We start from the raw sequence: 25,721 nt of genomic DNA, 5'->3' as shown, positions 1-25,721 counted from the left end.
CCTTACCTCCTTTTTATATGACCGTAGGAGGTTATAATAGTTATTCCACTCTTCTTCTTTGTGGGATAATTTGGCGAAATTGAATTGCTTTCTGCAATTTTTCTGCATCTTCTTAAGTATGGGATGCCACCAAGGGGGCCTAATTCTTCCCCTACTATTGGTTAATGGGCAAGCCACCTCTAGTGCTTGACGACAAGAATCTGTGAACTGTTTAACGAGGATGTCTAGGTACTCGTTGTTCTTTGGTACGCGTTTTTAGCTCCTGCATGTGCAGCTGCGTTTTTTTTTTTTTTGATTCCTAAATTTCCCTTCCCTAACTACATTCTCCTAAACATACACTCATTGTAGCGGTGATCTGAGAAGGAATGTTCCTCCAGTACCCTCCAGTGTGTTAGTATATCCACCAGTTCTTCCGATACAAGTGTTATATCTATTGTAATACTTCCTGTTGTAAGCCTTACTTCCTAGCCAGCCACGTATACATTATACCCCGGTTTGCTCAGATGGCAACTACGCTCGCCCATGGCTCCTGAATGAGGACAAAGGTAGGCCGTTCTTCTGCCATGTGCTTAACTAGGGCTAGAGACGCTAGTTTGCTGTGGTGTAGATTAATTTGGAGAAAACGCATTAATTGTTTTCTCTGCGTCTTCTTGAGAGTCGCTTTAAAGCTCACTCTCAGTGTGAAGTTTGGAGAGTCTGTCCGCAAGCTCAGACCCCGAAGTACACTCACCTTGCTCATTGTTTTCCATATCTCTCGAGGACTCCATTAGATCTTCCTCGACTTCGCATTCCGTCTTCAGCATCGGCGTCATAACCTTCATTTTGTGAATCCGTAGCTGATCTCTGCATTATCTGGTCCAGCTGCGATGGTGTAGTCGGGATACATACCCTTGTCCTCGGTCGGGATAGGATATATTTTTTGTCTACCGCTACTAGCCTGGCTCCGGGGTGGACCTCCACCTCCTTAGCTATTGCGGCCTTATATAGCTGGACCGATCTCTCGTCGTCACACGCTATCATCTTTATCTGACGCTGATACCATCCGGTATCCGTACATGACGGAGGTTGACCTGGATTGCTTAGTAGCATTTCCAACGTCACACTCGTCAGTGCGCCTTGCACCCACTTCCATAGGGCTCTGGGGATTTTTCCTTCGGGATCACCCTCATCCAGCATCCCAATGACAATGCGGTTCCGGGCCACATTAGCAACAGATTTCTCGGGCGTCACGCCCTTTATCTTCGGTCTCTTGGCTGATGCCTTAGCCTTTGTCTCTTAGCTGTCACTACCGAGGCTTCCAGCTTGAAGATAGGTAAGACAGCTCTCGCGCAATCAGTGGATTCCTGGAGCTCTTTTGTGAGTTCCTCTTTGGTTGGCGGTTGCAGCTCCACTTTCCGTAGGAGATATGCAGCGCGTCGCTTCTCTGCTTACTTTGCCTTCGCTGGGTCGTCGATCTTAAAGGTAGGCCATTCTCTGGCTGACCCACTACCGGCAGCATCACTTTTGGCAACTCCCACCTTCTTCTGCTTAGCAGCCAAACCTTGGCTACAGGTGTTGTTATGGGCTTCCTCCGGGGCTGTGCCTTCCTGGCGCCAGTCTTGGCTTCTGCACCTTTAGTGTTTGCCTTTGCTGCAGGACAAAGCTTCGCTCCTGGCCTCGCCTCGTCTGTTATCAAGCTCGTGCCAAACGCTGATCTCCTCTAGGAACAACTCGCTCCCTACGGCTTTTTCAGAGGAAGTCCGGGCTCCTCTATGTTTAAATTTTTATTTTTTTATAGTATTTTGACTGGTTCATATTTTGGACCCACGAGTGTAGGGGAAAGTATGTCCGCTTGCGCATAGCTCCCGCTACGCAAGTAAGGTTATCTTATTACTGAGGGCGCCAGGTATCCGTAAGCGGCGTACAAGACTGGGCTATTTAAGGGCCCCCAGCCAGGTTGATCTTCGCCACGGGTCGCATGACACACCTCCTACCATAGTAAGACCTCCTATATGGATGCTGCATATTGAAGAGTACCGAACACCCAGATACGAAGCCTGACCTTAGCCAGATAACTCAGTACTGCAACGCTACGTCGTGAAACTGTGGTATCTATTCCCAGTCGGCACCCTAGTGAAGGGTTCAGCGGAGGATTTTTGCCAACCAAACTGGGATTAAAAACATACCTTAAATATTTTAGAAACAAACATAAATATATAAAATGAGAAGTAGAAAAGTTTTTATGAAAACAAACTCCGTCCGCGTTTCAAAAATAATAAGCAGAAAGGACAAAGGGCTAAATACGAGCGTAACCCAGTATAACCATCTTACACTCTCGGAATTTATATGGTGCAATAGCACAAATTATTGATGGGTGGTGACAAAACTTTATATTACCATAAGCAAGCTGATCCGCAAACGTTCTTTTGTTATATACATAATTTTTAAAATATCATGTTTTTTCAGGTGATATTTTTAAAAACAACTAACACTTTAAATTTCCATATACGAGGTGACTAATCAGACCTTGCTGTACTACGTGGGGTTTGTCCTCGTCAAATTACCATAGGTAGTAAAATCCGAAAATTTGTTATTTTTTGTTTTACTTTTACATTAGAATATGATTTTATGAATAAAAGTACAAAAGCTGTAACGTTAAATTGTAACTATTATTTTTTTTATGTTCAACACCACCTCGTATACAGAAGGTTAAGTGTGTAGACATTTAAATTATACTTTATTTAAGTTAATGAATACTAAAAATATATTATATATTACACTGTATACTAGAATTATTATATTTGATTACCATCTTGTGGTTTTGTAGATGGATCAGAATAATATAAAAATCCCTATTAGGGTTGCTCGTATAAGGGTGACAATTAAGAATGCTACGGCTTCTTCAATGCTGAACCACAAAAAAATAAAAGCGAAAAATTTTTTCAAAAGAAATTAAATTTAATAACATTTGAGGTGGAGCACACTTAATATTTAAAGGTATGAAAAATAAATTTGCCGGTTCTCAGCCCTACACACCTTATTTCATCATAATCGGTGCAGCCGTTTCGGAGGAGTTTGTATATTAGATAAAAAACGGAAAAGGAAAGGAAAGAACTCAACATTCCTTATTCGTTGTAAGTGTGAAAGGATTAAAGTGAAATTAAGTCTTATAACATAATAATTTATACTATAGGTGATATACTCACATAGTTTCATTACTAGATTTTGATTACTGTCCGTCATATTTATATTAACATGAACTTTAAATAAGATACGTCATATTGACAATATACAAGGCGTAAAAGTAATCGGATGTTTGAAACTCTATATATTAAATATATGTGGGCTAAGGAAAATATTCACTCAATTTAATCTATTTTAGGCACAAGGATATGTAGTTATTAGTAATAGCTGCTTTTTGAGTTCCATTAAGACAACCCACATATTGAACGATAATGAATGTCAACCAAACTATTTAATTTCACGATAGGAACAAGCTTATTCAGTAATCAATTTAATTTTTTAGGAATGTAAACTGACTTAAAACGTTAACTTAGAGGAAACCCATCAATTACACAGTAATTTGCTTGTATTCTGTTCACTTTGATATTGAAATTACCCATAATTTAAGAAATCGAGAGGCGATGTAAAATATGTGACTGATATTTTCGTATCAGTTCACAAAATATACCAAACACACGTATAAAATCTGAGTCACCGAAAAGAGTGTTGGTCAGTGTAGTTAGTATTTTTACTTATTTAGAATTATATCTTACTCTTTCTTTTGTTTTTGGACAACCATTTATCGTCTTATGCGGAAATTGGATATTTTTAGTTTGCTTTTTTGCAAACAAATTCACTAAAGTTTAGGAGCCATTTTAAAATGATTTTGAGTTAAAGAAAAATTATTGAAGACGACAACACGATTACTTTTCATCTATACATAAACAAGTTGTCACACAAATTATGCTACAACAACAAAACGTAATAAATTTTATTTTATTTTAAATAAATAATTATTTTTAAAAATTATGAACCGAAAATAAGCTGCATGTTCCGCCACGTATATGCGACACCTAATTAGAGAATTATTCATTGCGACCTGAAGGGTTGAAGTCGCGATTACCTAAATCATCGATTTAATGAACTGCTTCCGTTCAATCAGGTTTCTGGGTTTGTACACTTCTTCCTTGATATAACCCCATAAAAAAGTCTGGTGCAGTCAGGTCAGTTGACCGGTCTGGCTATGTATGGAGAGGCTCCATCTAGCTGGAAACAAACGTTATGAAAAGAGTACCTTCTCAGCGCAGTTCTGGGTTAAAAGCGGTGCCCATTGACAGTTATTGTTATATCGTTTTCGTCAAAGAAGTACGGCCTGACAATACACCTTGATATAACCGCTAATCACACAATGACTCGTTCTCGGTGAAATTCCGTCTCCTGTATAATTTTGGATTGCAATTACTTCATATATAGCATAAATTGCGAGTCGAAATTCTTAGATTTGCCTGATTTGACGATCTCACTGGTACGGTCTTCCTGCGATAATTCCAGATTCGGCAAACATGTATACCAACCCTTTTGGACAGAAATAACATACTGCAAAGGATGATACCGCTGCACTATATAAATCCTTTTTTCGGTATCCAAAGCATTAATTTAAAAAAACTTAATAACAACAAGTTTACCAACCTCATAACAGAACTACCAACAAAACTAGCCAATTTTGTAATCACGGCGGTGGGCGGAAGAGTAGTCCAAAACTCAAACAACATCTGCTCCATTACCCTTACTTCCCCCAAAGTGGATAAGCGCATACAATCAGAAGCTATTGTCTTATGCAACTAACATATATGCTTCCAAGCTATCACATAAATAGCAAGCATTGGCAAAAGGTTTCACACCTAAAGCTAGCAGATCCCAACTGCAACACCCCCGCTCAAATAGACATTCTATTAGGCAGCGATCTCATACCTCAGATAATACTCGAGGGTGTTGAGAAAATTTCAAACAAACTATTGGCACAAAATACTATTTTCGGTTAAATCTTAAAAGGATTAGTTACGAAATCAGTTACCACCATGACCATTCAAGTTGATGAAATCTCAAACGAATACCTCAATTCACATTTAAAGAAATTTTGAGAGTTAAAAGAGTTCCGAAATCAGTTACCACCATGACCATTCAAGTTGATGAAATCTCAAACGAATACCTCAATTCACATTTAAAGAAATTTTGAGAGTTAGAAGAGTTTCCCCCCTCATTTCAATTACAACTTCAGAAGATCAGTAATGTGAAGACTTTTACAAAGCCACAACTACTAGATCAAATAATTGTCGGTACGTCGCACGACTACCACTAAAACGACAATTTTATTACACCCTCGCCGTAGGTCACTCTTTCACCTATGCAATACAGCAGTTTTTAAGTATTGAAAAAAATTACTGAAGAAAGGTGAATACGACGGCGTGTTAGAACAATACCTCCATTTACGCCACGTGGAGGAAGCAACCGTAGGCGAAAAAATCATAAATGGCAAATATTACTCATTTTACTTGTCTCATCACGCAGAAGTAAAGCCAGATAAAAAATAAACAACAAAAGCCAGAGTGGTTTTCAATGCGTCAAGATCTACTAGCTCAGGAAATTCCCTTAATGAAATTCTATTTACGGGACCCACACTCCAACAGATTTAATGCTTCCCATATTAAATTGGCGTATATTCAATGGGGATGTTGAGAAAATGCATCGACAAATAGTCGTACATAAAGACGACCAAGACTTTCAGCGAATTATTTTCGAAAATCTCCCAATAGTCCACTCCGCGACTATAAATTGAAAACAGTTACCGTTGGCGTAAACTGTGCCCCATATTTAGCCATCCGAACACTGCCCGAATTGGCAGAAAACACAAAGTCAGAATTTCCGCTGGCAACAGAAGTGTTAAAAGCTCAAACGTATGTAGAGTATATCCTGTCTGGAAATCACAGTCTTCCACAAGCATACGAGTCACTATCACAAGTGACACAAGCTTTCAAAACCGCAGGGTATCCGTTAAAAAAGATAACGGCGAACCACCCTCATATCTTTAAGGACATACCTAAAAAAATCTGTTAGACACTAATTTCCTTAGATTCGAAAAGGAAAATACAGAGTCAATATCAGCATAATCCGCTATAACGAAACGCCAAATTTTATCCTCTGTGGCAAAACTTTTAGACCCCGCAAAATGGCTTTCGCCAATTATGATACAAGCAAAAATCTTGATGTAAGAAATATGGCTAGACGGAACCGACTGGGACATACAAGCGAAACCTCTTCGCTTAGAGAAACGGTCCCGGTTCGCAAATAAACTGGAAGATATTTCGCAGATACAAATCCCACGATGAGTAAACTATTTCCCTGAACACAAGGTCGAATTACAAGGCTTCTGTGATGCCTCTGAGAAGGCATACTGTGCTACTATCTATGTGGAAAGATGGCTCCTCTAAAAACCCTTAGTTTACCTCGACTTAAGCTATGTGGCGCGCTACTATTCGCAAAATTAGCTGCCTTGATGCAGACCCATTTAAACTTGAAGAAATATAGATTGTATCTCTGGTCCGACTCTGAAATTGGTCTAGCCCGGTTGGAAAAACCACCACATGCATGGAAGACGTACATTTCTAATCGAACTTCTACTATTCTAGTAACTACTAACGTGACAAATGTTCCCCGGTGATTAACAGAATCTCCCGATTCTTGGCCACAATCGCCCATGCGCAATATAATAGCCCCAGAAGGTCTAAAAATCATTTTCATCGTTCTCCCGAGGGAGTTTCCTCAGAGTACCATCAATGCGATACATTGACGCACCTAGAATTACAAAAGGCAAAGTTCGCTTTAATCGCATAAACTTAAATGCGCTACTTCAGCCGCGATATAACACTATTAAGAATAAAATCCATTGACAAAAGGAGTTCACTCTTAGTTCTTAACCCATTTGTAGACATAAAGGCGTCCATGCTAAGGTCGGCCACCAAAATGAGTGGCAATGTGGCTGTCTTTGTCTGTTTTACGACAAAAGCAGTGCACCTCGAGCTATGTACGAATCTGACTGAGGAGGCTTTTTTCGAGGCATTTGCTCGCTTCGTCGGATCGAGCGGCTTCCCCTCAAAACTAATGAGCGATAACGGCAAAACCTTAATTGGAGCCCAAAGAGTGACTGAAAAACAGTTTGTATATTTTATTAAACAAGTATAACCTGAAATTGTTCAGAAGTATGCACCCCAAGGCATTCATTGGCAGTTCATCTCCCCAAGCGAATCAACTGTAAAAAGCTTCAAATCCCCCTTCAGAAAAAAGGTCGAATTTACAAATTGGCTTGGCCGGTTAGAAAACCTACATTACGATTACGACTGTCATAAACGAGTAGTTGATATCCGTACTCAAAGCGGAACGCTAACCAGACCGCACGTGAAATTATATTTTCTGCCATTCGCACCTAATGACGAAACCGCAAATAACGAACAATCCGACAATTAATATCCGTAACGTAAATGAATTAATCGTATAATATATATTTGTTGTCGTGGAATATTATCATTGTTGGCACACTTAAAAAGAATAAACCTTACATCCCTAGTGTTATGGGAGCAGCATTCGACAGTTTTTGGATTTCACGAGATGGCCAATGGCAATGCTCTTCAACATGCTAGATATTTCCTCAGTTGCGATATACATAATTTATTGAGAAAATAATAAAATAATTGTCAAAAAAACGACAGAACGGAACTAAGTGAAGAACTAGCCTTGCCGATGATTGAACATCGCACGGCGAATCCACAAGTAATGTGCCACCTCTCCACAAAGATTGCCATTGAAAGTGTATTAGGCCATATACTAACAGAAACAGTCGTGATAAATCCTGGTCCAGAGACTCCAAAATATAAAACCGGAAGGAAAAAAGTAACAGGATCTTGACATGTCTGCAATGCTTTGCCAATAAGAAGACGGCGAAAGACACGTAAGGCATATGCCAATTGTCACCAACATGTGTTTGACGAGCACTCAGTTAATCGTGTACAGTTCAATGTCATTAATTTTAAAAAAGGTTAGTTGCATGCAATAACGGAAATTATATACAATTTTTTTTCCTATGCTTTCCACTGTGGTACCCGGTATTACGATATCTTTCACATTTTATCAATGCAGCATTTGTGCAAAAAATCAGATTTTATCAAGTTTTCATCATAAAATCATTTATATGACAAAAAAAATCATGCATATCAGAATATCAGAAGTGGCATTTGTATTTTTTGCTAACATATTTAATTTTTCTCTTTATATTGGTAGATACGTATTTTGTCAGATAACCTTGTTATATATTCTCATTTCTGTTGAATATCAGCAAATATTACAGAAAATAGTGAACTCCTTGATCTCTGAATATATAATAATAAAATATGTTTTTTTTTTTGCACAAATGAGGCATGATAAAATGCTAAAGATTATGCAAAAAAAATATATTTTAGTTTTCTAATTTAAATTTTTACAGAATTAATAATTTATGTATGTACATATGTATATCCATAGATTATATTATATAATATAATAATATATTATCACTTATCAATAAATACAAATGCGCGCACTGCTGTATATGTAAATATGTATGCAAATATTACAAAATATGTAATGCATACGTAAATCTACATATATACATATATATGCGTACAAAAATAAGTATATGAACCAATAGAAGAAATATAAACATTGTTACACAACAACAACAATTCTCTCAAAAAGTATGAGCAGCGTCAAAAATCCGTGTGGCAGCCAGATTGACAAATCATAAATTTGTAGTAAATCCCACAACAACAAAATTTTCATTCATGAATGCTGGCACACATTCAATAACCTAAGTCGTTTCATCCATAAAAGCAAACGCCTTACACATCTCCCAGAGCATGCGTTTGCCTACAAGCGTCTTTTCGCGGCGATGGCAAAAGCTAGAAATTATAAATTTATCAACTTTTTTATGTTCCCTCTAGAAGAGAAAAGTGACAACCCTGCAAGCCCATAAAACACAGAAGAAAGTGACAAAGGTGGCAAAAAAGCGTTTGTCGATTTAAAATATTTTACAATTCTAAAATATTTTTCCGTGACTCGCAAAAATCTGCGTCAATATGTGTGCATGCTCATATATAAACATACATATGGGCATACATATTGTATTCTCTTCAATATTCGCCGGTTGGTTATGTTAACAGAGCGTATGTGTACAGATTGTGTGAGGTGAACTCCTTGATAAAATTTTACAAATTTTCGCTGTCGAACCAGCACCTTCTTGTTCTTCTAAGTTCTCTGGTGAAATCCTCTAATGTTGGTGAATCATATTTGTTTATAATCATTTAATTTTATATTTAATTATAATTTAACCAAATCCGCAACGTCTAAGTATTTCAAATTGTTTTCCGGTTAGCAGTTTTTGATAGAATCATTGTTTTTATGTGCATTTCTTTCCTATACATTCAACCATTAAGATTCATATATGTTGCTACCCTTACAAAATAATTTTGACTTAAACCAAAAAGAGTTATATATGAGTAAATATAGTAAGAGTGAAAATATGTGCAGTAGTAAATGGTTTCTTCTTTCTTGTAAGATATGTACGTACGGCAAGCTTAGCTCATTTAACCAATAAGGGTACACAAATAAAAATTTGTGCAGACAAATGTAGATTGCTTCTATATCTATTTCGATTGGTTAAAGATCTACATACAACCATGAGAGGATAAAAAACACCTGTTAATACATAATTTGCACATTAATTGATTATTATTATACCATAACATTAGACTATATTAAGAAATATAATTGAAATTTCAAGTTGAGTTTGGCTCAAATAATAACGGAGACAAGTCAAGAATGGGACGGAAAAAAGTACCTACAAATTAAGTTTTGTGCTTAGAAATGTAGATTCAAATGATTAAGGCCTTTGTGGATACTTTATTGCAGATAGTTGACATCTATATTTATGCCGATTAGTATAAGTTAAATCTCCAAAATTTATTCATTGGTATAATGATATAAAAATAGTATAAAAAATAATAAATATATTTTTAATTTCAGTTTCAGTTTGGCTCAAATAATGACGGACACGATTCAGGAATGGAACCGAAAAAAGTAAGTACAAATTAATATTGTGCATACAAATGAAAATTCAAATTACTAAAGGCCAAAATCACCTGAGAGCACCTGAATGGCAATAGATATGACACCGATATCAACCAAATTTCGTTGCTATGGCTATGTTGATATTCCCATTCAAAATACAGTACAGTTCAAAGTCGAACTGCAACCACGGCTAATCCAGCTTTAAATTCCATGATATTTTCACTTTTCAGTATACAAATCAAGCGCCAATACCGGGGTGAAAATTAAGATTTTATCGGGATAACATTTAGATAGAAAGGTTTTCGAACTTCTGGAGTTATCTTAATTAAATTGAGTGAGCGCTTTTTTCCGACAATGCAATTCTGTGCCTAAAATGAATAAAATCGGGTAAAAGCATGCACTTGCCACCATTAAACTCTTAATTTAAAAACTGCCGGTTGGGTTTATTACTTATATATTGTCGACGGTATGGGAGGTATCTTAATGAAACTTATAGGACTATTCTTATATTATTAATATGTAGTGATGCCAAAAATAGACAAAATCATGTCAATCCCCCATAGGCCTTATACTGTATATATCCTAGAGTAGACCTTAGTTTTAATCTCATATCCCTAATATCATAAATTGCGATTTTCTAAATATAATAAATTTAGTCTCTTTGGTTATGTTTATGTTAGATATATATCATTTGAGGACGACTTTAACATATTTTTCGCTGAGTGCAAGTAACATATAGTTGTAAAACGAATTGAGTCTATGACCTATAATATAACTTAATAAATACCACATTTGGTCGTAAATCATTTACGATTTCATCGAGTAATGAATATTGAATTCTTTCGTAACATTTATTAATATGACGTTTTGCCAACACTTGAAGCCCCTTGCAAATTGGAAGGGTATGAAACGGTCAATTACACAATTTTGTTATTCGTTCTTTATATTGTGGTATATTTCTATTAAATTTAGTCTTCATTGGCTTAACAAGAGCAGGGTTTAATATTCATTAATGGGAATTATATTTGTTTATAATCAATTAATTTTATATAAAATTTTGTTTAGTTAGCAGATTTTGATAGAATCATTGTGTTTATGTGGATTTTTTTTTTCTATACATCCAACCATTAAGATTCATAGATGTAGCTACCCTTACAAAATAATTTTGACTTTAACCACAAAGAGTTATAGGTATATGGGTATATGTAGTAAGAGTGAAAAAAATAAATGCAGTAGTAAAATCAGAGAGCTTAGAAGAACAAGAAGATGCAAATTGAATTTTGTATGATGCTGGATTGGACGGCTAACAGATCTAAAAAATTGAGATCAAGGAGTTCACCATTTTCTGTATTACAAGTATTTGCTGTTATTTAAGAGAAATGAGAATTTATAACAACGTTTTCCGACAAAATACGTATCTCCAACATAAAAGGAAAAATTAAATATGTTAACAAAAAATACAAATGCCACTTCACATATGCATGACTATTTTTTGCCATATAAACGATTTATATAAAAACTTGATAAAACATGATTTTTTTGCACAAATGCTACATTCATAAAATGTGAAAGATTATGCAAAAAATTATATTTTACTATTTTCATAATTTTCTAATTTCAGTTGTTACAGAATTAATAAAATATGTATGTACATAAGTACATCAATATGTTATATAATATAATAATATATTATCACTTATCAATAAATACATGTGCGCGCACTGCTCTAAATGTAAGTGTGTATGTACAAATATGCATATGACATTGCAAAATAAGTAATGCATACGTAAATCTACATATATACATATATATGCGTACAAAAGTAAGTATATGAACCAATAGAAAAAATACAAACGTTGTTATACAAAAACAACAATTCTCTCAAATAGTATGAGCAGCGTCAAAAATCAGTATGGCATCACACAACAACAAAATTTTCATTCATGAACCCTGGCGCACATGCAATAAGCTAAGTTGGTTCATTCGTAAAAGCAAACACCTTACACATCTCCCCAAGCATGCGTTTGCCTACAAGCGTCTTTTAGCGGCGATTGCAAAAGCTAGAAATTATAAATTGATCAACTTTTTTATGTTCCCCCTAGAAGGGAAAAGTGACAACCCTGCAAGCCTACAAAACACAGAAAAAAGTGACAAAGGTGGCACCAAGCCTTTGTCGATTTAACAAGGAACGGCAAGGGAAGCGGTGACAATCGACAAGCGTTCGTTTATTTTTCGGCACATCTCGGATTTTCTACCAACAACACAATGCTGTGACGCTTTGTCGTCGCGTCAGTCCTTCGACAGATTGACGCTTTGACATAAAAGCAAAAAACGTGAGCTTCGATTATTGGTTGACCGTGTCAACGAAGATTTCACATGAAGTAAGGAGTGTTCTCCTTACTTATGTTGTTTGTAGACAAATCTATATATTATATATATAAATGAATTGTTGTTCGTTAATCTCGCTAAAACTCGAGAACAGCTGAACGGCTTTATCTTATCTTGGTTTTCAAATGTTTGTGGAGATTTAGGAAAGGTTTAAAAAGTGAGAAAATTTCATGTAAATGCCGGGAAAACCCTCAAAACAGCCGTATTCTATTTCCCATACAAAGGTTTTCTAAATCAAAGGGTGAGTCAATTGCTAATTTATTAACGCTGCATAATGTTCAAATTTGCGTGCACGTTGTAGGATGTAATGTCGCGTTCCGAAACTATACCAAAGTGAATCGCGAAGGCGACTAAATTGCATAGTCATAAAAGAGACAAAATTGCATAGTCACAAAATACATAGTATTGTACATAAATAGTGTTCGGCTTGGAGAAACTTAATTTTAGCTAACTTCTGTTGTTAATATCTCACATTTTTTGTTTATCTTATAATATTGATAAATTTTAAGTTTTGTCACAAATTAAATTTCTGAACGGAATCATAATATTTGAAATTAGATTCGACAATCAACAAATATGTCAATCCAATCTGTCGCCCTTCCGAAAACGGAAAAAAGTATTACGATAGTGAGTTACGATATCTACATCTTTATATCTTTGTGGCTACGTGCGCGAGAACTTTCTTTACTTTGGTGATGCTTTGTGATAATGACCAAGTATTGTGCTCTTATTTCCTGATAGTGACACTTTACTGCTAAATGAGCGAGAAAATTTCTCACTTTGATGAGAAACAAAAAATAAGAACAATTAAAATAATATTTAAAAATTTAAAAAAAGTAAGGTTTAGATATAATAAATTGATTAATTACAATTTAAGATGCCGAGGAGAAGACGACCAACGAAGCAATTTGGCGTATCTTTTCCTTTTCCATCCATGAAAGACACCCTACAGTAGTCCATTTGGCAGTCCATTTAGAAAATGGTCAACGAGTTTATTTTAATGAATCTAACGCGGCAGACAAGGTGGCACATCCACCGTCGACAACATTAACAAGTTTCTTCACAGTATGTCAAATTGATGATTTTGCTCGCACTTTGCTGTATGCTGACATGCCACGCTATTATACATGGAACGCATCATCGAAATCATTTCAACGTCGAAAACAAGGAACACCAGTTGAAGGACATCCAAATGTATTTGCTCCAGATGCTCTGGGTCGCATCTACACAGTACATCCAAATAACGATGAATGTTATTATTTGCGTTGTTGTTGGTGAATATTCGTGGTCCGACATCGTTTAAACATCTGAAAACAGGTAATGGATTGCTGTGTGCGACTTACCGTGAGGCATGTCAACAATTACAATAAATTCGCCCGGAGAAGAAACGCTCAAGGATTCTTTAATATCTTTATTGCCACATCAAATTCGTACATTGTTTGCGATTATCATATCAACATGTTTCCCCTCGAATCCAAAAGATTTGTGGGTTAAGTATAGAGATGACAGGTCTGAGGATGTTTTGCATCGTGTATGCCGTCAAGCTTTGAATCCTACACTACAAATGACTAAAGAAATTTACAATGAGACATTGATCATGGTAGAAGATATGTGTTTATTGACAGAACCCAATCGTCATATGCGCGATGCATTATACCACGAGTTGCAAAGAGAACAACAGTACGACATTGAAGCATTGGCCAAAAAAATTGGTTCGTACAAATGTTCCACAATTATATCAGCAACAGAAAATTGCGTGTGACACTTTGATTGAAACAGTGAACAGTGAATCTGGTGGAATTTATTTCTCTCTCTGTTGCTCTCGCATTGGCTTCATCTGAAATAGCTGCGACTCTGCTAGAAGGCGGGCGCACTGCACATTGTGTCTTGAAATTACTATTAAACATGCAAATCACCGAAACACCAATTTGCAACATCGCCAAAAATAGCGCAATGGCTTAGATCCTACAGTGATTTTTTGGGATAAATGTACAATGGCCCATAAGAGGTCACTGGACAGAACGTTGAAAGATCTTCAACCAAAATATTTTTGGTGGGGCCATGATTCTGTTGTCCGGTGATTTTCGTCAGACTCTTCCAGTCATTATCGAATTTGTGGCAGTACGTAAAGACACTCCACTTGACATGCGAGTATTTTTGCAACAAGATGAAACTGCAAATGTATTTGCGAAGCAGTTGCTAGACATTGGAAATAATAAAATTGCAGTGGACACCTAGACCGGATTCATCATTACCCACAGATTTTTGTCACATCACAGACTCAAAAGAGGAGCTTATTCAGTGGACTCTTCCAGATATAGCGCAAAAAATCAATAACCATAATTGGCTGGGTGAACGAGCAATATTGGCGGCGAAAAATAAAGATGTCGAGGATCCCAATGCGACAGGTCAAAATTTTCTTCCAGGACGAACTTCTAAGTTCTCTGCTTTTATGACTCCATAACGGTGTCAAGTACATGAATTATTTTAAGAAATATATCAAACTACTTTAATAGTAATAATTTAAAAGTATTTTGATATATTTCTCATAATAAAGTAAAAATGAAGTAACATAAAATAATTTAAAAACTAATAAATAACAGTTCAGTGAAAGGGAGTATATTTCAAATGGCATATCAATATTCCCAGTTTAGCATACATATTATATTCTCTTCAAAATTCGCCGTTTGGTTCTGTAAAGAAGGCGTATGTGTACAGATTCACCGCTGTTATAAAATTGAGAAATGTTATTTGTTTGATAAAATTTAAAAAATCTTCGCTGCCGAACCTGCATCTTCTCGTTTTTCTAAGTTCTCTGGTAAAATGGTTTCCTCTTTCTTGTAAGATGTGTACGTACGGGATTTAAATAAAGGGTACACAAATAAAAATTTGTGCAGACAAATATAGATTGCCTCTATATCTATGTCGATTGGTTCAAGATTTACATACAATCATGAGAGGATAAAAAAACACCTCTTAATACATAATTTCCACATTAATTGATTATTATTATATCACTAGCAAACCTGGCGAACTCCGTTTCGCCACTAGATGGCTTCGTTTTATGTAATATTTCGTTTGGTGATTAAAAGATGAAGCCCATTTTTGTTTTTGTTTTATATTTGGAAAGGAAAAATTTTATTTCATTTCACAACAGTAATGAATTCATTTCGATTACAAAAATGAAGTGTTATTTAGTTGAACTTCTCTAAGTAAATGAAAGTGGATCCAAAGTAAATACTGAATCGAAGCGTTATACGTGTCCGCAAATTATCCGCTTCATTGAAGTGCTCTTTGGAAAACCACATTTTTTGTTTTTTGGTCTGACGTTAACACAAACAAAGCGAATGGTTTCCCAACTCGTGAACACGCAACGTATGACTGCCCATGTGAAAAACAATGATTTTCTCAATTTATCCCGAAAACACTAAGCGATTGGCCATGCGACTTGTTAATTGTTATTGCGAACGCAAGGCGAACTGGAAATTGCAATCGTTTGAAGTCAAACGGAAGATCAGTCGGAATCATTGGTATCCGAGGAATATATACATTTTCCCCTGCGTACTTTCCGTTAATAATGGTTGCCTCAATCAAATTCGGCATAAGTCTTTTTACCGAAAATCGAGTACCGTTGCAAAGTCGCGGTGGATTCAAATTACGCAATATCGTAATAACTGTACCAACTTTGAGTTGCAAGTTATGTGGTGGAAATCCTGGTAACTCCAGAGAGTTCAAAAACTCCGTTGGATACTATTATATAATAGATAACGTTAGACTATATTAAGAAACATAATTGAAATTTCAAGTTGAGTTTGGCTCAAATAATAACGGAGACAAGTCAAGAATGGGACGGAATAAAGTAGCTACAAAGTAAGTTTTATGCTTAGGAATGTACACTCCCCAGAAAAATTATCCGTACACCTCGACATGAAAACAATAAACTGATAAATTTGTGATCAAATAACTTATTATGTATAAAAATAGTATACAAAAGTTTTATTTAATATTTTTACTGCACTTTCCATACGTTTTTTACTTTTAGACAAACACTTTAAAAAAATTCCCAGAAAAAAACTAAACACAGTTACTTAAATTCAACGGAAAAAGTATCCGTACATATCAAAACGGGATATTTCCCTTATAATATGATGACAAATACATTCCCTTAAGCGCTTATATTGTATTGTATAATTGATCTCGAATTTGACGGTTGACCTTAAAGTTATTATAATTTTTCATTGTGCATAAATTCGCGATGACCCCTAAAATTAAAGAAATTAATGCTGGCGAAAGAAAAATTATTCTTAAACTCAGAAAATAAGGCAAATCATTCCGTGAAATAGGTAAAATGATAGGAAGGGCACATTCTTCTGTGCAGTATGTGGTGGAAGCATTAAAAACAACTAAGTCGATTGTGCCAAAGCCGCGCTCTGGTCGACCAAGTATATTAACCGTTCGAGAAAAACGAACAATATTACAGTCAGTAAAGCAAATCCTCGACTTACTGGCACGAAAATATGTGAAAATATTAAAAATTTGTTCGACAAGGATCTCCATGAAGATACTGTACGAAAATTTTTGAAGAAAGATGGGTATCACGCACGTGTAGCGCGTAGAAAGCCCTTTATATCCGAAGTAAATAGACAGAGACGTATGGATTTTGCAAACAAATATATCAGCAAGCCTCGGGAGTTTTGGGAACTTTGGGTCTTATTCACCGACGAAAGCAAGTTTTGTACTTTTGGCATTAAAGGAAAAAAGTTGGTGTGGCGTAAAATTGGTACTGCACTTGATAAAGAAAATCTTTTACCCACCGTCAAACATGGCGGAGGAGGTGTGATGGTATGGGGGTGTATGGCGGCAGAAGGAATAGGCAAACTCGTTTTTATAGATACAATAATGGATCAATTCGGCTATAAAGATATTTTAAAAAATAATTTGAAGGAAAGTGCCCGGCAGTTGGGGCTTGGTGATGATTTTTGGTTCCAACAGGATAATGATCCAAAGCACACGGCGCACAATACCAGGCTTTGGTTGCTTTATAACATAAAAAATCAATTGCGCTCGCCACCTCAATCTCCAGATCTCAACCCCATCGAGCATTTGTGGGATTTACTGGAGCGCAGAATCCGCCAACACACCATAACCTCCAGAGAAATGCTCAAAAATGTGATCATAAATGAATGGGCGAAAATTACAAATCATGACACATCCAAACTAGTTCATTCAATGCCACATCGACTTGCCGAGGTCCTAAAACGTAAGGGCTATCCTACTAGTTATTAGGATATTAAATTTTTTCAAAATAATTTAATTATATTTAATTATAATCAAAATGTACGAATACTTTTTCTGTTTCATTATGTGAGCTTTTTTTGTTTTTGTTCTGTGAAATTTTTTGTAAAGTGTATGTCTAAAAAAATAACTCATGGAAAGTGTAGTAAAAATACTGAATAAAACTTTTGGATACTATTTTTATACATAATAAGTTATTTGATCACAAATTTCTCAGTTTATTGTTTTCATGTCGAGGTGTACGGATAATTTTTCTGGCGAGTGTAGATTCAAATGATTAAGGCCAGAATTATACTTTATAGCTGATATTTGACATCTATGTTTATGTCGATTAGTTTAAGTGTTATAAACATTATAAAATTTCCACAATTAATTCATTGCTATAATGATATAAAAATAGTATAAAATAATAATAAATATATTTTTAATTTCAGTTTCAGTTTGGCTCAAATAATGACGGAGACAATTCAGGAATGGAATCGAAAAAAGTAAGTACAAATTAATATTGTGCATACAAATGAAAATTCAAATTACTAAGGGCCAAAATAACCTGAGAGCTGATTTTCAGGTATTTAGACAAATACAGCAGGCTGAAGTATACGTTGCCATATACAAAAAATGTATAGTGTGCTGTACGGATAATTTATATGTAATTTAAATATAAATTATTAGTGCGTATATCGTATCTTTCGAAAATAGTGTACTCAAATAAGTAATGTAATGAAATAAACAGTAAGGTTTATTTTACTAAAGTAATAATATGCTCAAAATAATATGGGAAAACTCTAATATATCATCTCCGAATTATATTAATATGAAACTGATTTTACAACTATACAATAAATATTTTGGAAACGAATATAAATAAATAAAATGAGAAGTAAGTAATTTTTCCAAAAAAAAATTTTTATGAAAAAATAAATAGCCCCGATAGGTTCAACACCGAAATGTCCTTAGCCCTTTTTTATTATTAAGAAATGCATTTTGAGTTAAATTAAGACAACCCAAGAATGTCAACCAAACTTTTAAATTTCATGATAGGAACAAGCTTATTCAGTAATCAAATAAAATGTTTAGGAATGTAAACTGTTTGTTATAAATGCGGTGAGTACGTAATGAAAGAAGGTTTTGTTAATAACTACATACTTAAAGTGCGATAAATCAATAACTATATACGTGAGAGATATTCAATTTAACATCCTGAATGGCAATAGATATGACACCGATATCAACCAAATTTCGTTGCTATGGCTATGTTGATATTCCCATTCAAAATACAGTACAGTTCAAAGTCGAACTGCAACCACGGCTAATCCAGCTTTAAATTCCATGATATTTTCACTTTTCAGTATACAAATCAAGCGCCAATACCGGGGTGAAAATTAAGATTTTATCGGGATAACATTTAGATAGAAAGGTTTTCGAACTTCTGGAGTTATCTTAATTAAATTGAAAGAGCATTTTTTTTCCTACGATGCAATTCTGTTCCTAAAATTAAAAAAAATCGGGTAAACGCTTGCACTTGCCATAATTAAACTCTTAATTTAAAAAACAGCCGGTTGGCTTTATTACTTATATATTGTCGACGGTATGGGAGGTATCTTAATGAAACTTATAGGACTATTCTTATATTATTAATATGTAGTGATGCCAAATATAGACAAAATCATGTAAATCTCCCAATAAAAGATTTGCAAACTTACTGCTGGCCTTATACTGTATATATCCTAGAGTAGACCTTAGTCTTAACCTCATATCCCTAATATCATAAATTGCGATCTTCAAAATATAATAAAATTAGTCTCTTTGGTTATGTTTACGTTAGATATATCTCATTAGAGGACGACTTTAACATATTTTTCGCAGAGTTCAAGTAACATATAGTTACACTACGAATTGAGTCTATGACCTATAATATAACTTAATAACATTTTTGAATATGACGTTTTGTCAACACTTGAAGGTCCTTGCAAATTGGAAGGGTACGAAACGGTCAATTACACCCGAACTTCGCTTTTCCTTACTAACCATATTGGTTCCTTGTTATTAAGTTTTGTTATTAGTTCTTTATATTATGGTATATTTCTATTAAATGTTGTCTTCGTTGGCTTAACAAGAGTTGGGCTTAGTAAAAATGAATGGGAATTATATTTGTTTATAATCAATTAATTTTAAAATTTAATTTTAAAATTATATTTGAACCAAATTCGGAACGTCTAAGTATTTCAAATTGTTTTCCAGTTAGCAGATTTAGATAGAATCATTGTTTTTATGTGCATTTCTTTCCTATACATTCAACAATTAAGATTCATAGATGTTGCTACCCTTACAAAATAATTTTGACTTAAACCACAAAGAGTTATATATGGGTATATTGTATCTAGTAAGAGTGAAAAAAAATAAGTGCAGTAGTAAAATGGTTTCCTCTTTTTTGTAAGATATGTGCGTACGGGATGCTTAGCTCATTTAAGAAATAAGGGTACACAAATAAAAATTTGTGCAGACAAATGTATATTGCATCTATATCTATGTCGATTGGTTGAAGATTTACATACAACCATGAGAAGATAAAAACCACCTGTTAATACATAATTCAAACATTAATTTATTATTAATATTATCCCATAACCTTAGACTATATTAAGAAATATAATTAAAATTTCAAGTAGAGTTTGGCTCAAATAATAAGGGAGACAAGTCAAGTATGGGACGCAAAACAGAAATATAAGATATACGCTCAGAAATGTTGATTCATTTGATTAAGATCACAATGATACTTTTTAGCTGATATTTGACTTGTACATGACATTAATATAGTCGATTAGGTTAACTATTTTCTTTGGTGTAATATCATAAAAATAATAATAAATATATTTTTAATTTCAGTTTCAGTTTGGCTCATATAATGACGGAGACAATTCAGGAAAGCAATCGAAGAAAGTAGGTACAAATTAATATTAAGCATACAAATGAAAATTCAAATTACTAATGGCAAAAATAACCTGAAAGCTGATTTTCCGGTATTTAGACAAGTATAGCAGGCTGAAATATACGTTGCCATAAATAAAATATGTATAGTGTGCTGTACGAATAATTTATATGTAGTTTTAATAATAATTATTCGTGCGTATATCGGATGTTGCGGAAATAATGTATTCAAATAAATAATGTAATGAAATAAACAGTAAGGTTTATTTTACTAAAGTAATAATATGCTCAAAATAATATAGGAAAACTCTAATATATAATCTCCAAATTATATTAATATCAAACTGAGGTTACAACTATACTATAAATATTTGGGAAACGAATATAAATAATTAAAATGAGAATTAAGTAGTTTTTCAATAAAATGTTTTTATGAAAAAAAAATAGCCCCGATCGGACCAACATCGAGATGTCCTCAGTCCGTTCGCAAAGAACAACTATCTGTAATGGCGTCCTTGGTCCGCGTTTCAAAAATAATAAGAACAAAGAAGGAAAGGCTAAGTACGAGTGTACCACAACATCTTACACTCTCGGAATTTATATGGTTCAAAGTCAAAAATTATTGGTGGGTGATGAAAAGCTTTACATATATATATATACTATAAACTGGTGGTTTTGTTATATAAGTTATTTTTAGAATCTCTTTTTTTAGGAAAGTTTTTTCAAACAATTAACACTTTAACTTTCCGTATAGGAGGTGACTAATCAGACCTTGCTGTACTATGTGGGGTTTGTTATCCTCCAATTATAAAAGGTAGTAAAATCCGAGCAATTATTTTTATGTTTTTAAATAATAATAAATGTTTAATAATTAATCGGTTTAAGTAAAACTAGTTTAATTTTAGATTATATAAGAATAGGCTTTCATGAATAAAAATGCAAGTGCTCTAACGTTGAATTGTAGCGATTACTTTTTTTTATCATATCCCACCTCGTATATGGAAGGTTAGGTATGTAGGGGAGTTGTATACAAGTAAATTATATCTTATTTAAGTTAATAAATCCTTAAAATATATTATACAGTATACTATATACTACAATTATAGTAGTTGACTGCCATTTGGTGGTTTTGCGGATGGATCAGAGTAATATAAAAATCCCTATTAAAACATGAGGGTGGAAAAATAAAAACGAAAAAATGTGTCACAATAAAAAATTATATTTCATAGTTTTGGGTATGAAAAATAAATATTGGGAGATTTCCAGACCTACTCGTTAAACACACCCAATTTCATCAAAAGCGGTCCAGCCATTTCGGAGGAATTTGACAACAATTACCGGACACGAGAATTTTATATATTAAAGGAAAACTCTATATACGTGTATATTAGACAACAAAGGATGAGAATTCAAAGATTCCTTATTCGCTGTAAGCGTGAAAGGTTTACAATCAAATTAAGTATTTTAATTAATTTATACGATAGGTAATATACAGTAGTAAAATGATTTCCTCTTTCTTGTACGATATGTACGTACGGAATGCTTAGCTCATTTAAGCAATAGGGGTACACAAATACAAATTTGTGCAGACTAATGTAGATTGCATCTATATCTATGTCGATTGGTTGAAGATTTACATACAACCATGAAAAGATAAAAACCACCTGTTAATACATAATTCCCACATTAATTGATTATTAATATTATCCCATAACATTAGACTATATTAAGAAATATAATAGAAATTTCAAGTTGAGTTTGGCTCAAATAATAAGGGAGACAAGTCACGAATGGGACGCAAAAAGAAAATTAAGATTTGTGCTCAGAAATGAAGATTCATATGATTAAGGTCAGAATGATACTTTTAAGCTGATATTTGACTTGTACATGACATAAATATAGTTGATCAGTTTAATTATTTTCTTTGGTGAAATATCATAGAAATAATAATAAATATATTTTTAATTTCAGTTTCAGTTTGGCTCAAATAATGACGGAGACGATTCAGGAATGGAATCGAAAAAAGTAAGTACAAATTAATAATGTGCATACAAATGAAAATTCAAATTACTAAGGGGCAAAATAAAATGATTGATACTAAAGGAGACAAGTCAAGAATGGGACGCAAAACAGAAAATTAAGATATGCGCTCAGAAATGTAGATTCATATGATTAAGGTCACAATGATACTTTTAAGCTGATATTTGACTTCTACTAGACATAAATATATTCGATTTGTTTAATTATTTTCTTTGGTGTAATATCATAGAAATAATAATAAATATATTTTTAATTTCAGTTTCAGTTTGGCTCAAATAATGACGGAGACAATTCAGGAAAGCAATCGAAGAAAGTAGGTACAAATTAATATTAAGCATACAAATGAAAATTCAAATTACTAATGGCAAAAATAACCTGAGAGCTGATTTTCCGGTATTTAGACAAATATAGCAGGCTGAAGTATACGTTGCCATAAATAAAATATGTATAGTGTGCTGTACGAATAATTTATATGTAGTTTTAATAAAAATTATTCGTGCGTATATCGTATGTTGCGGAAATAGTGTATTTAAATAAATAATGGAATGAAATAAACAGTAAGGTTTATTTTACTAAAGTAATAATATGCTCAAAATAATATACGAAAACTGTAATATATCATCTCCGAATTATACTAGGAAAAACAAAAGTTCGTTCGGTTTTTTATTGATTTCTCCAAAGATGATAACTTTGTGTACATATATCCGATTGAAGTCCAATATGCGCCGTTTTGTTCAAAAACTTGTTGCCAACGAGATGCCAACTTCGTTATACTCCTCTCGTAGAAGACTGCATCCCTATTGCCAAAAAACTCGGAGAGCCAATTTTTACAGGCCTCTCTGGAGGGTAACTTCTCACCATTAAGCGCGTTCACCATGGACAGGAAACGATGGTAATCATTTAGTGGCAGGTCCGGACTATAAGGTGGGTGCATTAGAACTCTCCCATCCGAGCTCCAGGAGCTTCTGGCGAGAAATTCGGTCCATCATGTTTTTTGCGTTAGTTCGTGTGACACCCAAACATCGAGCTCCTTTTTGAATCCAAGGTTATGCAAATGGTTCCAACGGTTTTCTGGCTTATCTTTAGTTCCTCAGCAATTAAATAAGTGCCCACGTGACGATCTGTTTCCACTATTTCCATGATCGTATTGCATCTTTGACATCGAAATTACCGGAATGGAACCTAGCAAATCACTTTTGTGCTACACGTTCGTTTAGAGTATCGGGCCCATAAACTAAATTATTGTTTTCATCCGCTTTGGCTGCTTTTTGGCTTTGATCGAAGAAAAATTGTAAAATATAGCGAACGAATCTCTCTGTTGGTGTCCATCTTTGACGAGCGCTCACAACGAACTGAGTAAATCAATCGAAAAACTGTCGAAGACAAACTTTTAGCGTGAATAAACACGTTTTCAACGCCGTATAGTATGACATGATGCGACACGTAACACTAGTACTATGGACAATAACGCCATCTCTTAGATAAAAACCAAACGAACTTTTTACTTGACCTAATATTAATATCAAACTGAGGTTACAACTATACTATAAATATTTGGGAAACGAATATAAATAATTAAAATGAGAATTAAGTAGTTTTTCAATAAAATGTTTTTATGAAAAAAAAATAGCCCCGATCGGACCAACATCGAGATGTCCTCAGTCCGTTCGCAAAGAACAACTATCTGTAATGGCGTCCTTGGTCCGCGTTTCAAAAATAATAAGAACAAAGAAGGTAAGGCTAAGTACGAGTGTACCACAACATCTTACACTCTCGGAATTTATATGGTTCAAAGTCAAAAATTATTGGTGGGTGATGAAAAGCTTTACATATATATATATACTATAAACTGGTGGTTTTGTTATATAAGTTATTTTTAGAATCTCTTTTTTTAGGAAAGTTTTTTCAAACAATTAACACTTTAACTTTCCGTATAGGAGGTGACTAATCAGACCTTGCTGTACTATGTGGGGTTTGTTATCCTCCAATTATAAAAGGTAGTAAAATCCGAGCAATTATTTTTATGTTTTTAAATAATAATAAATGTTTAATAATTAATCGGTTTAAGTAAAACTAGTTTAATTTTAGATTATATAAGAATAGGCTTTCATGAATAAAAATGCAAGTGCTCTAACATTGAATTGTAGCGATTACTTTTTTTTATCATATCCCACCTCGTATATGGAAGGTTAGGTATGTAGGGGAGTTGTAGACAAGTAAATTATATCTTATTTAAGTTAATAAATCCTTAAAATATATTATACAGTATACTATATACTACAATTATAGTAGTTGACTGCCATTTGGTGGTTTTGCGGATGGATCAGAGTAATATAAAAATCCCTATTAAAACATGAGGGTGGAAAAATAAAAACGAAAAAATGTGTCACAATAAAAAATTATATTTCATAGTTTTGGGTATGAAAAATAAATATTGGGAGATTTCCAGACCTACTCGTTAAACACACCCAATTTCATCAAAAGCGGTCCAGCCATTTCGGAGGAATTTGACAACAATTACCGGACACGAGAATTTTATATATTAAAGGAAAACTCTATATACGTGTATATTAGACAACAAAGGATGAGAATTCAAAGATTCCTTATTCGCTGTAAGCGTGAAAGGTTTACAATCAAATTAAGTATTTTAATTAATTTATACGATAGGTAATATACAGTAGTAAAATGATTTCCTCTTTCTTGTACGATATGTACGTACGGAATGCTTAGCTCATTTAAGCAATAGGGGTACACAAATACAAATTTGTGCAGACTAATGTATATTGCATCTATATCTATGTCGATTGGTTGAAGATTTACATACAACCATGAAAAGATAAAAACCACCTGTTAATACATAATTCCCACATTAATTGATTATTAATATTATCCCATAACATTAGACTATATTAAGAAATATAATAGAAATTTCA

The 25,721-nt window shown here is 34.1% G+C and overlaps 1 long non-coding RNA gene across 1 annotated transcript; it reads left to right on the top strand.

The window, feature by feature from the left end:
• The first annotated feature begins 18,246 nt into the window (after window positions 1-18,246).
• Window positions 18,247-23,231, top strand: LOC138858300 (uncharacterized). The gene is made up of 4 exons (XR_011397447.1): window positions 18,247-18,308; window positions 20,707-20,760; window positions 22,720-22,773; window positions 23,048-23,231. It is a non-coding gene; the product is annotated as an uncharacterized lncRNA (long non-coding RNA).
• The last annotated feature ends 2,490 nt before the right edge of the window (window positions 23,232-25,721 follow it).

This window comes from Bactrocera oleae, chromosome Y (genome assembly GCF_042242935.1).
Source record: "Bactrocera oleae isolate idBacOlea1 chromosome Y, idBacOlea1, whole genome shotgun sequence".
In the NCBI taxonomy this organism is placed as follows: Eukaryota; Metazoa; Arthropoda; class Insecta; order Diptera; family Tephritidae; genus Bactrocera; species Bactrocera oleae.
Note: the sequence above shows the minus strand (reverse complement) of the source record. Positions and strands in the feature narration are given on the sequence as shown.